We start from the raw sequence: 14,029 nt of genomic DNA on the forward strand, positions 1-14,029 counted from the left end.
TGGTGTCGGTGATGTCGTTGTCGATGTTGTGAGCTGTCGGTGTTATAACCTAGAACCATATATATATATATATATATATATATATATATATATATATATATAGATAGATAGATATAGATATATATATATATATATATATATATATATATATATATATATATATACACACACATATCTATTTACTTAGGAAGGTAACTAAGAAGGCCTTTTGTGTGATATGTATAACAGAGCTAATTCCTTGAAAATTTAACTTTCACCGCCCCATTTTTCTTTTTTCATATGTATCTGTGCCCTCTGCTATAGACTTTTTCTCTCTTTTATAGCATTTGTAACATTTCAAGCAGAGAAGAGAAAGGGGCATTCTAAAGCAATGGTATCCTGATGGCATGGGGTGCTGTTTCCACTGATTCATACTTAATTCCCAACTCCCATGAACAGAGTGCAATGACATCAGTGAAATCTCACTACATGTGTAACCATGTTCACACCTTCTGCTGCACAGCAATAGCCTGTAATTTCCTGATACATATGCCTGCTTGAGATAGAGATCTTATCAGCCATCAAGGGAAGTAGCCAGGCAGGATGTCTACCCACCACCTTAGATGGAGAGGCCAGCATTTAGATTGCTTATCTCTATCCCAACCAACATCTGACTCTTCAAACCCAGACCTCCTTCTTCATACTGATGTCTGAAAAATTATTAGATCAATTACACATACATTCATACAGACATAAGTCAGGTTTAGCAATGTTTCATCTTATTTGTACTTAAATAAGTGCATAAATAAATAGCTTGTTGGGTTAAATATTTAATAAATTTAAATTTATTTTATTATTTAATTAGTTTGTCACAAGCTAATTTACTTTGCTCATGAAGTGCATTAAATTCACCAACTAGAATGAAAGTTTCTTGAAATACTTGCAAATCCTTATTGATCTCTCTTGTTTCAATATCGCTCTTTCTTATTTCAGTATAATTATTTTATGGCAGTCAGCTCTTTGTTCGGAATAGTAGGTGGTTGGCAACTATTAAATCATCCACCTTTAGCCGATAAATGCTCTATACTGACAATCCCTGGGTAGGGGAATATTCCCTTTCCCCTGAGAATTGTGCCATCTCAGACTTAATATATATAATTAGCATGGGGTGTGTGTGCGGGTGTGTGTGGGGGGCAAATGATTATATTATTATTTTTTTTTTATTTGCATGCCCTGAGGTTTTTTCTTAACACATGCAAGTTAATGTGTAGACATTTGTGTTGTCGACTTTTTCTAGTCAACATTCTTGGCATTGACCTTCTTGATTGTAAGTATACATATGTATATATATAAATATATATATATATATATATATATATATATATATATATATATAATATATATATATATATATATATATATATATATATATATATCTATATACATACTTTAATTAAAATCAAAATTGGAAAAAAAAGAATGAATATTAAAAAAGACCCTCATAAATTTGTTTCATTCGGTATACGTTATTATTTATATATTATGAGATTGCCTTTGCTTTAATTGTAGTTCTGAAGAAATATTTAAAAAATGTAGAATTACTTTAGAATCATTATTTATCCATTATCTTTTATATCTTTTGATAGTACATATTACAAGGCTAGTATTCTGCAAATGAAATCTGTTACTTCTGGCACTAATATGCAAAAGCAGTTTACAGTACGCAGGTAATCATTTCTTTTGCCACTGGTTAATCTCTGCAGTGCAAACATAAGTTTTATTACTTAAACATATAGCTTAAATTTCCTGCAGTTGTGTTGTGGGAATAACTCAAATGCCTCTTAAATTAAACATTGCTTTATTGCAAAATGCAATTATTACATGGTGCTTTCAGAAATGTATAGCCAGAATGGATATTGTAACAATGTTCAGAAGCTGAAATGCAGTATTCATCTCTTTTAACCTGTAATAATTGCTAACATGTATCATAACAAAAGAGAGTGTTATACAAGACAAATGGTCCATGCAAATATTTATTCTATTTTTCCTACAGCTTGTAACAAAGTATAAATAATGCAAACACTTAAAGCAACAATTATATAACTTCTTTAAATTGTACTATTATCTTGCACCTTAATATTTCAGAGGTTGTGCTTGTCTTTCGTTAGCACTTCTTGCTGATATGGTGTATTCTATGTATCCACCAAAGGTTGCTAGCTAACATAACCAGACAAAACATACCTTTTCTGCAACAAATCTGAAGTGCTAATTATATTAGAATAATAACAGAACTGATAACTGAAGTTTTCACTGATCCACTGAAAAATACATGAATTAAGGAAACCATTGGCAATGTGAGAAGCCATTGTTTATTTATTTGCTTGGTTTAGTCTTTGTTAACTAAGAAATCCATAGTAAATACAATTGCTTATTTTAAGGTATAATTCTGTACCTTTTATGATAACGTACCTTAGTCATACAGATTATAAGTGGAAGGTTGTGGTCACTGAATACAGGCTGTGTTGTATAAGAAAAGAATTCAAAGCCCAACAGTTTTGAAAATATACAAGATTCAGACAACAGTACTGTGCAATGTGACCAAACAGCTAGTAAGCTAGGATTCTATACAGACAGAAAGATAAATAGATAGATAGATAGACAGACAGACAGAGATGTCTACTAGTTTGAAGTAGCCTGCAGTATTTGTAAAAATTAAATATTTTTAAATATTATTAGAGTTTGGCTGCACTGTTGTTTCTGTTTCATTTATATTTTGTTTTGAGGTACATGGAAAGATCATTATAAGTAACTTAAAAAATGGAATTATGATTGTATAGCACAGTAATGGCACAATAAAGTAGTCATTGTGAAAAAGACCTTTTAACTGTTTCCATAATCCAGACATTAGTTATTTCAGGTTTGTTGATTTAGTCTATGTAATCAAGGCTTACTTCTGAAAGAGTATCTTGTATCATAAGCAGTTTGTTTTTAGAACACTGAATGATAATAGTGCTTAATGTTTTTTAAAACAACGCTCAGTGTAGAAGGATTTCTAGTGTCATCCAAGTGAATGCCTGGATCACAAACACAGCTTATTGAAAAGATGTTTAAAAATGCATTTGTTTTGAGAAAGAAATTGACTTTTTTGCATAGTGAACAGATTTAAGGTTATTATAACTTGAAAAAATGAAATATTTTTTTTTCCTTTTTTGCAGACATTTCTGAGTGAAAGGGTATTTTTTTGTAAAACAACCCTTTAATGCCTTTGCTTAATTCTACAGAATACTGCTGCTTTCAGCGACCTTCTTTATGAACTCTCGCAATGGCTTCAGACTGCTTTAAAGAACACAGTTATCTCACTTTGTACGTACAGATTAATTAGAGTAAGGATTTTTTTATTATTTTTATTAAAGTGCACTTACTTAACTTGTTTGCCTATTTGTAGAACAACTATACACTTTGTATGCTCTAAGCATTTAAAAATAAAACTGTAGTACACTTACTTAACTCATTTGCCTATTTGTATAACAACTATACACTTTGTATGCTCTAAGCATTTAAAAATAAAACTGTAGTACACTTACTTAACTCCTCTTCAAGCTAGCAGCATTACATCTACTTTCTGTCATGAACACCCACCCGTAACACTACTGACTTTTTTCAGTTATAAGTATATTGTCTCTGTTGACTAATATTTTCCAATAGTATTTAATTATGATACATTTCATTTGCATATTAACATAAAACGGAAATGCAAGCTTTCAATTTCACATTGGTGTATAATCTGCAAAAGGCATGAGTTTATCGAGGTGTCTTACTGGAAGTTATCAAGATTGCAGTGTAGGATTATTTAATAACCTTTTCTGTCATTGGATTAAGACTTTGATCTTTAGTAAACATTTCCTGAGTCTAAAAAAAATAAATAATAACTGGACGGATGGACTGAGGGTATCAGTTCTGTGCCTCAGTACATACAATTTTACAATGTTACAATAAAATTTTGTGGCGTCGGCACATACAAAGCTACAATGTTAGAATACAATTTTGTGGTGTCAGTACAATGCAAGTTCTTGCATGAAGGCCTCAAAGAAGACAATGTCAGACACCTGTTTTGGCCTCACCTTGCTTGTCTAATTTAATCATGAAAGAGCAGGTCAACTTGTTTTTCTTTTCTTTCAATATTTCAGTGTTATTGAAATTGTGATGTTAACTAGGAACTTGTTCCAGGCCCTGGATAACCATGACTATAAGAGGGTGCCTTTCAAGATAGCAGAACATGTATTCATAACTATACTAGGTTTATTACTTATTGTCCATGTCATACTCAAGGAATATGATATCATATAGTACACAGACTATATTTTACTCTACAATTTCCCTGAGTAATACTCAAAACATTAACCCACTCTATTGTCCCCAAAATCAGTATAACAGTCACATATGATTCTTTCTACCCTTCACTGTTTCCCACTTCATCTCCGGTCTAACCCTAACCCAATCAGCAGCCTATATACCTCTACAACATTAACATTATAAACAACATACAGGCCAACATCTCTTTACATTGGCTAATATGTTTATCATCTCAAACCTTATGTGCATAATATATAACACATTAATTTTTCCTCTTCACCTAATTCCATTACATAGCTCTCTACATCACACTAACCACATTTTCTTATCAAGGCATACTAAATATCAACAATTAGGTCATCTTAATTAACATCTTATCATATCTTCAAATTTCACTAAGCAAGCATGTCATCTAAGCCAAAGTAATAAAAAGTCTGTCAACACTCCATTGAAAATGGATAATATGTCAGGCTATTCTTGTAAAGCAATGCAACTAAATAAGTGCGCACATTAGTAGGTAAATATGCACGTAGTTAAACAAATAAATAAGTAAGCAGGTGACACCTCTTTGAAGTGCTTGTGTTCTGGGATAAGAACTCCGTTAAAGTGACTACAGCAAAATGAATACAGCTTTACTGCTTGAGCCTTTCATATTACAGCAGTGTTTTCACCAAGAAAATATGTCTGTACAAAACTTTTAAATCATTCCAATTTATTTCATTCCGAAACAATGTAAGAACAAAATCTGCAACAGTATTTGATTTTTTAACATAGACTCATTTAGAAGGGCTGTCACAACTCTGTACCAATAGCACACACACACACGCACACATGCGCACGCACACACACAAACACACACGCACGCACACACACAAACACACACACAAACCCACACACACACACACACACACACACCCATGCACACACTGTTTTAAGTGCTGTCCATATAGTGCAGAAATACTCCATGGCATTTTCTTACTATTGTTGTTACTATTCAGCTGGTCATCAACCATATAATTTCAGGTAAGGATATTAGAATGTTATTACTAATGGAATATGGATAACACTTATTTGAAAATCCCAGGTGCATGATATGATATATATATATATATTGCACTTAAGATATTACCTATCCAAATAAAAAAGTTTATCAAGGTACTCTCATAGCTCTTGGTGGTCTTGTCTGTAATTATCGGGACAGGTGCAGCAATCTCTACATCATCTGCAAACTTTTATAACCAGCATGTGTCAGCCTATCAAGGTAGTGGCCTGAACAAACTGGGCCTGATACTGTGTCCTGTGACATGCCCCTTTTGATTTTATAACAATCAGATGTGCTATTTTTAATTCTAATATGGCATTCTTGATTATTCAACCAGATGCATGCTGAGGTAGAACGGGGCATTGAATGAAGTGCCTTCATCAATGCTAAGAATAAGATATCCATTGTTGCAGTGACATGTAAGGCATCTGACACAGCCATTAAAAAAAAAAAAGGGATTGAGTTAATTGTACAAGAGCTGCCCTGTCAGATGCCATGCTGACTTATCTCTGTGATCTGTCTACCCCTGGTAGACTGGTTGATAACCAACTCAAAGCATTTCCCTACAATACTTGTAATAAGGATAGGTGAATAATTGCATAGGCTATTTGTGCCCCCTCCCTTAAGGGCTTGGGCAATAATAGCCTATTTCCACATTTCCACCATTCAAGTAGATAACTATAGTGTAAGTGAGAGGAAAAAGCTACACTGGGTACGGTCATGTAAAGTCCTTTTATTGTAACAGAAAAAATAGTTAAGTCATCTGGACTAGCAACGCAGTCAGCTCTGAAGTTGTTTAAGAAGCGAGTGACCCACCACTCCTTCAGCAGTGGGCGATATTCCCCCACCATCCCAACTTTTTCGACTTAAACTCTGCCTCTCACAATATCCCAGACCCCTCTGTAAAACAATCATGTTCAAACCATAATTCACCTTCTTCTCACACTTACTAAATGTGGGGACATCCACCCCAAACCTGGCCCAAGCCATTCCCAAAAATCTAACACAAACCCAAAGCAACGCCAGTTATACTTTATAACAATAAACATTCATAGCATCTGTAATAACATTTCTGAATTTCATACCTGGCTAACTACCCACATGCCAAATATTGTCACACTAACTGAAACATGGCTAAAGCCACATATTTCAGATACTGAAATTTTCCCTCCAGGCTACAACACAATTCGATCAGACAGACTCAATAGAAAGGGTGGCGGTGTTGCATTAATATACCAAAACTGCTTAAATCTCACTTCTTGACCCAAACTAGTCCCTACCTTTCAAAACCTAGAACTTCTCCTAACAACTCTTCAAATAAACAAAATAAAAATCTAACTATCGCAGTAGTCTATATCCCTCCAGGTCAGAACATTCCCATTTTAGAGGAATTTGTATCATGGATACACCTAAATGTATCAAATTAAACAATAATCCTAGGAGATATAAATATTAATTGGCAAAATCCTACCTCCAACTCACCAGCCAACAGCATTAATTTACACGGCTTTACTCAGCTTATCAATACTCCCACCCATGGCCTGCCTACAGGATCAGAATCTATCCTAGATTGGATATTAGTTACCCACCCCCACAATTACTCTGAATCTGGCACCCTGCCCAATATACTAAGTGACCACCTCCCAGCATACACCCATAGGACTCACCCTCATATACTCAAGACACACTCCTATAAAACATCCAGAAATCTCACCCACTTTGACCAAAATAAATTCTCAAGCATTCTAAAAACCCATAACTGGCTCCCACTAAAAACTCTCCTCTAGACGAGGCAGTTAATTACTTCAATAAGCTCTTCTTGGATACTCTTAATAGCTTTCCCCCCCATATGCATTAAGGGAAGAAAAGTAAATCATGCCCCATGGCTAACAAAATTGACCAAACAATGCATCCTTCATACAGACAAAGCATGGAGAAGCTATCAAAAAGAAAGAACACAACAAAATGAAATTAATTTTAAACTAAGAAATAGAGCCACTAAGCTAGTAATACAAGACAAAAAATATTTCTCCTGTGGGTTAACAACCTTAAAAAAACAATCTAAACAAATTTTGGAAGTAAGTCTCTACCTGTCTCAATCCTGGCACTCTACAGAATCCATCTCCTGCACCCAGTAAGACCCCTCAGCAAATTTCCCATGACTTTAATACACACTTTATTACCACCATCCAACAATTAATCAAAGGCTCCTCAACAAGCCCAAACCCATACACTCAGAATACAAATAATGTCAAACAAAATGACAACGCACCACTCATTCCTGACAAAAATTCCAATTCTGCTACAATTCAGTCGTTTTCTATTCAACCAGTACCCATATCTCTCATATGTAAACTATTAAAAAAGCTCAGACCATGATCTCTTTCTGCAGATAACCTTCCCCCAGAATATTTACAACTAGCAGCAAATGCTCTCTTGCAGAAGGATATGTTCCACATCTATGGAAAAAAATCTATTATTACCCCACTACATAAAAAAACTCTCATGACCTCTCTATACTTTCTCAGTTATCCAAAATCCTTGAGAAATGTGTACACACACAATTACTCAAGTATCTCATTGATAATGGCCTTCTGTTTCCCACTCAACATGACTTCGACCCACAGCACAGCACTATTACGGCCATGCTCTTTTTCACTGATACTGTCAACAAAGCATTAGACACAGGTCACCCCACATCAGTAATCCTGTCAGATCTGTTTAAGGCTTTTGACACAGTATCACATACTAAACTTCTTATCCAATTTGCAAAACTTTGTTGCACCCCCATGTCCCTCAACTGGTTTACATCACACCTAAACAATAGACAACAATCTGTAAAGTGGCAAAACATCCAATATGATTAGCTATCAAACAACATAGGAGTCCCACACAGTTCCATTTTGGGACCACTACTATTTAACATCTTTATTAATGACCTCCACAAAATCTCACAACTAGGTAAAATTATCCAATGTGCTGGCGATTCAACTGTAATCTCTATTTCAAACAATTTCTCTGCCATCCTCACAGTTACTCAAAATGCTTTTACAGAGAATGAATCATGGCTATACAATTCACAACTGCTACTAAATGCCAAAAAAAAACAAAACTTCTATTATTCTCCTCAAAACCAACAGATATAGACTTCAAAATCTTATCTAAAGATGGAACTGAAATAGAAATGGTGAAATCTGCCAAACTACTAGGTATTACAATTGACGAAAAACTCATTTTTGAAACACACATTCCCAGCGCAATAAAGAAAACACAGTTTAAATTTGGCAAACTTTATCATCATAAAATCTACATTGACAAAAACACCAAAACAAAACTAGCAAGTACCTTACTCATCCCTACCTTACTTTATTGGGTCTATATTAGATCAGCGAATGCTTAAACAAGCGAATGCTGATTGATCGACCTTATTTTAGCGAATGTTAAAAATATCGAAGCAACAGAAACTCAAATTTTTTCCTAGGGAAAGAATTTGGTTGTCCGTTTCTGTTGCTTCGGTATTTTCAGTGCCGTGGTGGAAAGTTACAGGTCAGATTCAGGTAAGTGTGTGATTGTGTGGATGTGAGTGTTAGGCTGGGTTAGGTGAGTTAGGGTTAGGGCTCGGGTTAGGTATGTGTGCTATTGTGTGGACGTGAGGGTTAGGGCGGGTTTAGGTGAGTTAGGGTTAGGGAGCGGGTGAGGTGAGTGTGCGATAGTGACAGACCTTAGGGTTAGGGTTTGGGTTAAGGTAAGTGGATAGTTAGTGGTGTGTGCATAGTTTAGTGTAGGGTTAGGTGTCAGATTTTAGGTGTATGTGTGTGGATTTCTGTTTGTTTGGTGTGCTTGTGTTGTGTGTATGTGTTTTGGATCAGAGATTTTTTTTCCTAAGGAAAAAAAAATCACTGATCTGACAGTTTGAGATTGTAAGCTTTCGCTTACATAAGGTCGATCAATCAGTGTTCACTTTTTTTTTTTCTTAGTGCCATCTTTACTAACCTTCACTCATTCCTCAGCAATAAACTTCAGTCTTGTTACTATAAAATAGTTAAATTCACCTCAGGAAAGTTTAACAGCTCACACCACTGCCAAGCAATCTCTGAACTGAATTAGTTGGATTTCCCAAACTATCTTTGCTATACCCAGCTAATGCGAGCTCATAAGCTAATTTATAAATCATATAGCTTCCCAGCATTCTCATCAATACTTCAAACTCATGTTCCTTCACGTACCCTTAGATCTTCCAACAAATTGTTACTAGGTGTAACCAAGCCCAATAAAAGCTGGACAATCCTTGTTCTCCCATAACATTGCTAAAAAATGGAACTCCTTACCCTCCCATAGTACCCAAATAGACTGTATAAAGACATATAAAGTAGCATTAAAACATACTTCCTAGATAACCTCATATGCCAGTACAAAGCAAACAAGCCACCATAAAACCTACACTACTTCACTCTTTACCAGTTCCATAGTTTTAAAATAAGTTTTTACCCTGACAGCAACACAGCTGTATTACCATTATAACTGCTTCAACAAAAACTGCCATGTTTTCATGCAATGCCAAAAAAGAAACTCAGGTTTTTGTACTATACTACTAACTGTTATCTAAATTTATATAAGTTATGATATATACTGATAAGTTTTTATATTGTCTATGTATTCTACTATTGTAACCTTTTTAATCGTTTTGTTTAAAAAAATATATTTTTTAAATTGTCTATATGCGACTGTTAATTGTGAAGCTTTTCTTCCTGGGCCTCCACTGAAAATGGGTTCCTGACCCAATGGACTTTCCTAGTCAACAAATGTCAAAAAATAAAAAAATAATTATCCAAATAATACAAATTACTGAAAATAAGATTTTCAGATTTGCATTACTAGCAAAATATTGCACTCATCATTGTGAACATGTATTGACTTTAATGGCTACCAGTAAATGATACGGTATCTCTCCTTTTTAGTTGCCTTCTATTCCAGTTCTTAAAAGTAGGATATTGTCTACCTGTAGGACATAAGATGTGGCCATGTCATCCTGTTCATCTAATCTTGATTCAAATCACATGGCTTGGGCCTGCTAGCTGTAACCACCTCCCTGCAGAAATCATCACTAAACATACCACAGAATTAAAAAAAAAAATCACTATATAGGCACCAATCAAAATAAATGCACTTGTGTTATAGAACAAGACTAACATTCTGTAGTAACCATATCCCACAAGTATCTGTCTATCAAATCTCTCAGCAAGTGAGACTGTATATTTTTGTACATAGGTGTTATTTTTTATGATTCTCCTGATGGTAGAAATAAGAGTTTAAGGATTGTTTGTACATAGCTGGTTGAGCTGTGTGTATTCTTTCTGCCTGAAGGTTTTTATGAGTATATAACTACCTTCTCATTGTAGAATACCCAAATTGTGTTACAAAAATTATTCTTCTGATATTTATTTATTTTATTTTACATTTTTGACCAAGCTACTCTAACTGGAGAAGAGAGAGTCCCCAGCCTTGTTGTTAGGTTTAGAGGTGTGTACAAGAAGTTTGTGTGATGACTGTAAGGACTTTAGATTTTTATAGGGGGTGATGAGGGTAGATAGAATAGGAGTATAGGAAGGTTTATAAAGGGTGTTATGGGCAATGGTTAGTTGGTGGAATTTAATCAGGTTTTGTAGTTCAAGCCATTCTAGCTGCTTTATATTAATGCAATGGTGGGTTCTAAGTGGGTTGCCTGTAGCAATTCAAAATGGGCGAGGCATAGAGGAGTGTGGAGATTAGATGAGTGTGAGCTATAATTGTTTTGGTTGTAGGTGAAAGGAAGGGTTTAATCCTATAGAGAGAGCCAAGTTTTTTATTGACAGTTTTTATAGTATTGTTGATATGGATGTCAAAGTTCATATTGCTGTCAATGGTGATACCCAGTAGTTTGGTGGTTGGGTCTGGTGATATAATGTTACCATTGGTCGATGTAACTGAGAAATCAAAAGGAGAGGACTTGTGGGTAGGATTGAAGAGGAGGAGTTTAGTTTTGTGGGGGTTCAGGAGAAGGCAATGTTATGTAAACCATTGTTTAACTGTGTTAAATACCTTCTGGGTAAGAGAGTGAAGATCAAGGGTGGATGTGGCTGAGCATATCAGTGTGGAGTCATCAGCATATTGTATGCATGTGGCTTGGGGGATGGCTAGATGAAGGTCATTAATAAATATGAAGAAAAAGAGAGGTCCTAGGATGGACCCTTGAGGGACATCAAGGGTAACGGGCAGGAGGGTAGATAGAGTCTTGTGCCATAGTACAGCCTGTTGTCTTTTATCTAGGTAGGACTGGAACCATTTTATGGAAGGTGCATCTAATGACAGGGATTTGAGTATGTTGATGAGAATCTGGTGATTTACCATTTCAAATGCTTTAGACACTTGGATAAATAGTGCAGAGGAAAAATTATTAAGGTTGTGTTTTTGTTAATGCAATCAGTAAAGGAAAGGAGGGCAATGGTAAAGCTGGGTGAAGGTCTGAAACCATGATGACAGCTGGAAAGTAAGTTATTTTGGGTTAAGTGGTTAAGTAATTGCCTATGGATGCATTTCTCCATGATCTTTGCCAAATGAGAAAGAAGGACAATGGGGCGGTAGTTAGAGAGTTTAGTGGAGTGACCACCTTTATGGGGGGGGGGATAATATGGGAGACTTTCCATAAGCTAGGGGTGTGACCTTCGGTAATAGTTCTATTGATCAGAATGGAAATGGGATATGCAATAGCTTTGGCTGGTAGCTGTAGAAATTCAGTAGTTAGTTGGCCTGCTGAGGGAGAGCACAGTTTTAGTTTTTGTATAAGGGTTAGAATGTATATTTTTGGGGCAGAATGAAAAGGAGGGGGTGAGGTTGAGTTATAGGAAGGTAAAGTGAAGCTATTAGGTGATAGCTGACTAGCTAGTATTCAGATAGCATTAGTAAAAAAACATACTGAGGGTATTGGCTGCATGCATGGGAGTTTTGTGATCGGTATTTTGAGGGTTTGGTGTAGTGGATTGACCTGGATGGAGTAATTAGTTAATGCTAGCCCAGAATTTTTGTGGTTTGTTTTGGTTAGCTTGTTGAAATTGTAGGTAGTAGTTTCTTTTATCAGAGAGTGTAGCTTTCTTAGTGTCATTTCTTAACTGTCTAAAGGTTTGTTGGTCTACAGTGTTTTTAGTTATTCTCCATTTGGCCCAATATTTATTTCTAAGATGGATTTTGTGTTTGGTTTCTTTTGAAAGCCATGGGGCAGAATTGGTTTTAATTCTAATTAATCTGGTTGGAGCATAGTGGTTAAGAATGGCAAGGAAGTTAGAGTTAAAGTATTTCACGGCTTCTTCTAAAGGAAGGTGTCTTAAGGGAGACCAATTGCAAGCTCTTAGTTCCTTTTGGAATAGATCAGGGTTAAAGTTCTTTTTGGATCTGATATTTCTGACAGATGTTGGAATGGGAGTATTGGCTTTATGCCTGATGATGTAGGTGAGTGGCCACTTATATCATCAGGGAGGGTTCCAGAATTATAAATGTGAGGATGTTGGTTTATGAGAATCCAGTCTAATATGCTTGCTTTCTTGTTCGCTTTATTAAACCTGGTAGGGGAGGTAATGGTTTGTGAAAACCCATATAGGTTAATGTAGGTTAATGTGGATGGTAGGGAGGCTGCTACAATAGCAGTTCCAATCAATGTTTATGTCACCTAGGATTATGATTTTTTGGAGCAGGTGTTGGGATAGCCAGCAAAGGATATTTTCCATGGTGACAATGTTATTACCAGGAGGTAGATACATACAGATAATATAGATAAATTTGGCATTGTTAAGATGAAGTTTGGAGATGTGAAATTTCTGCATTGGAATCTAGAGGTATTGCACAGTCATATGTGGTTAACTGTAAGCCAGAGTTAAATAGAATAGCTACCCCACCGCCCTTCTTGGCTACTCGGTTGAGTCTCAGGATATTATATCCAGATGGGATGATTTCATTGTCTTTGGTTACAGGTTTTAACCATGTTTCTGTTAAGCAGAGAATATCAAAAGAGTAGACTTCTACTAGAGCTTTGAGTTGAGTTACTTTGTTGTTAATGCTGCATATAAGGGAATAAATAGCTGACTGATTATGGTTGTGGAGAGTGATAGGAGTTGTTGTTGGGCCTGGGTTAGGGTGGATGTCACCATCCTTTAATGAGAGTAGTAGTGCTAAATTACTTGGGTTCAGGAATCTGCTGTATAGAAGTAGACCTTTCCTGAGATTTAAAGTGTTATATTTAATGTGTAGTACTCTATGATACTTTGCAAGTAGGTAGTTGGGTGAAGATGTTATATTTGCATGGATATAAAGGAGTGGTAGGGATGGAAAGTTGGTTTACTTATTAGGGTAGTGAGGGTGTGGATACAGTGGGTGTTCATACGAGGTGAGTAAGTAGGGAAAGGTTAATGGAGGTAGTAGTAAAAGTGTGAATAAAAGTAGGACATATAATGGGGTGGGTGGTTTATGCATTGGAAGAATTAACTATTGGATGTCTGTATGTAGAATTTAGAAGTATAAAGGGTGAGGATGGGGGGTAAGGAGAAGGGTGTGGTAAGATTGAAGGTGAGTGGTAAGAGAAGGCAGATATGAGATAAGATGGCCAATGGTAAAGTGTGTAGAGAGTAA

The 14,029-nt window shown here is 35.6% G+C and overlaps 1 protein-coding gene across 4 annotated transcripts in view; it reads right to left on the minus strand.

Moving 5' to 3' along the window:
- LOC122787161 (tyrosine-protein kinase ZAP-70) overlaps positions 1-14,029 on the minus strand; it is a 730,437-nt gene that overhangs the window by 466,815 nt on the left and 249,593 nt on the right. Inside the window, exon 1 of one of the 4 annotated variants that reach the window (XM_044053739.1) lies at positions 3,564-3,616. The exons of the other annotated variants lie outside the window; for them this stretch is intronic. The gene's annotated coding sequence lies outside the window, so the exon portion shown is untranslated. Of the gene's footprint in view, positions 1-3,563; positions 3,617-14,029 lie in introns of those variants that run through there. 4 annotated transcript variants of the gene reach the window in all.

Source organism: Protopterus annectens, chromosome 13.part0, assembly GCF_019279795.1.
Source record: "Protopterus annectens isolate FY-2018-M chromosome 13.part0, PAN1.0, whole genome shotgun sequence".
In the NCBI taxonomy this organism is placed as follows: Eukaryota; Metazoa; Chordata; order Ceratodontiformes; family Protopteridae; genus Protopterus; species Protopterus annectens.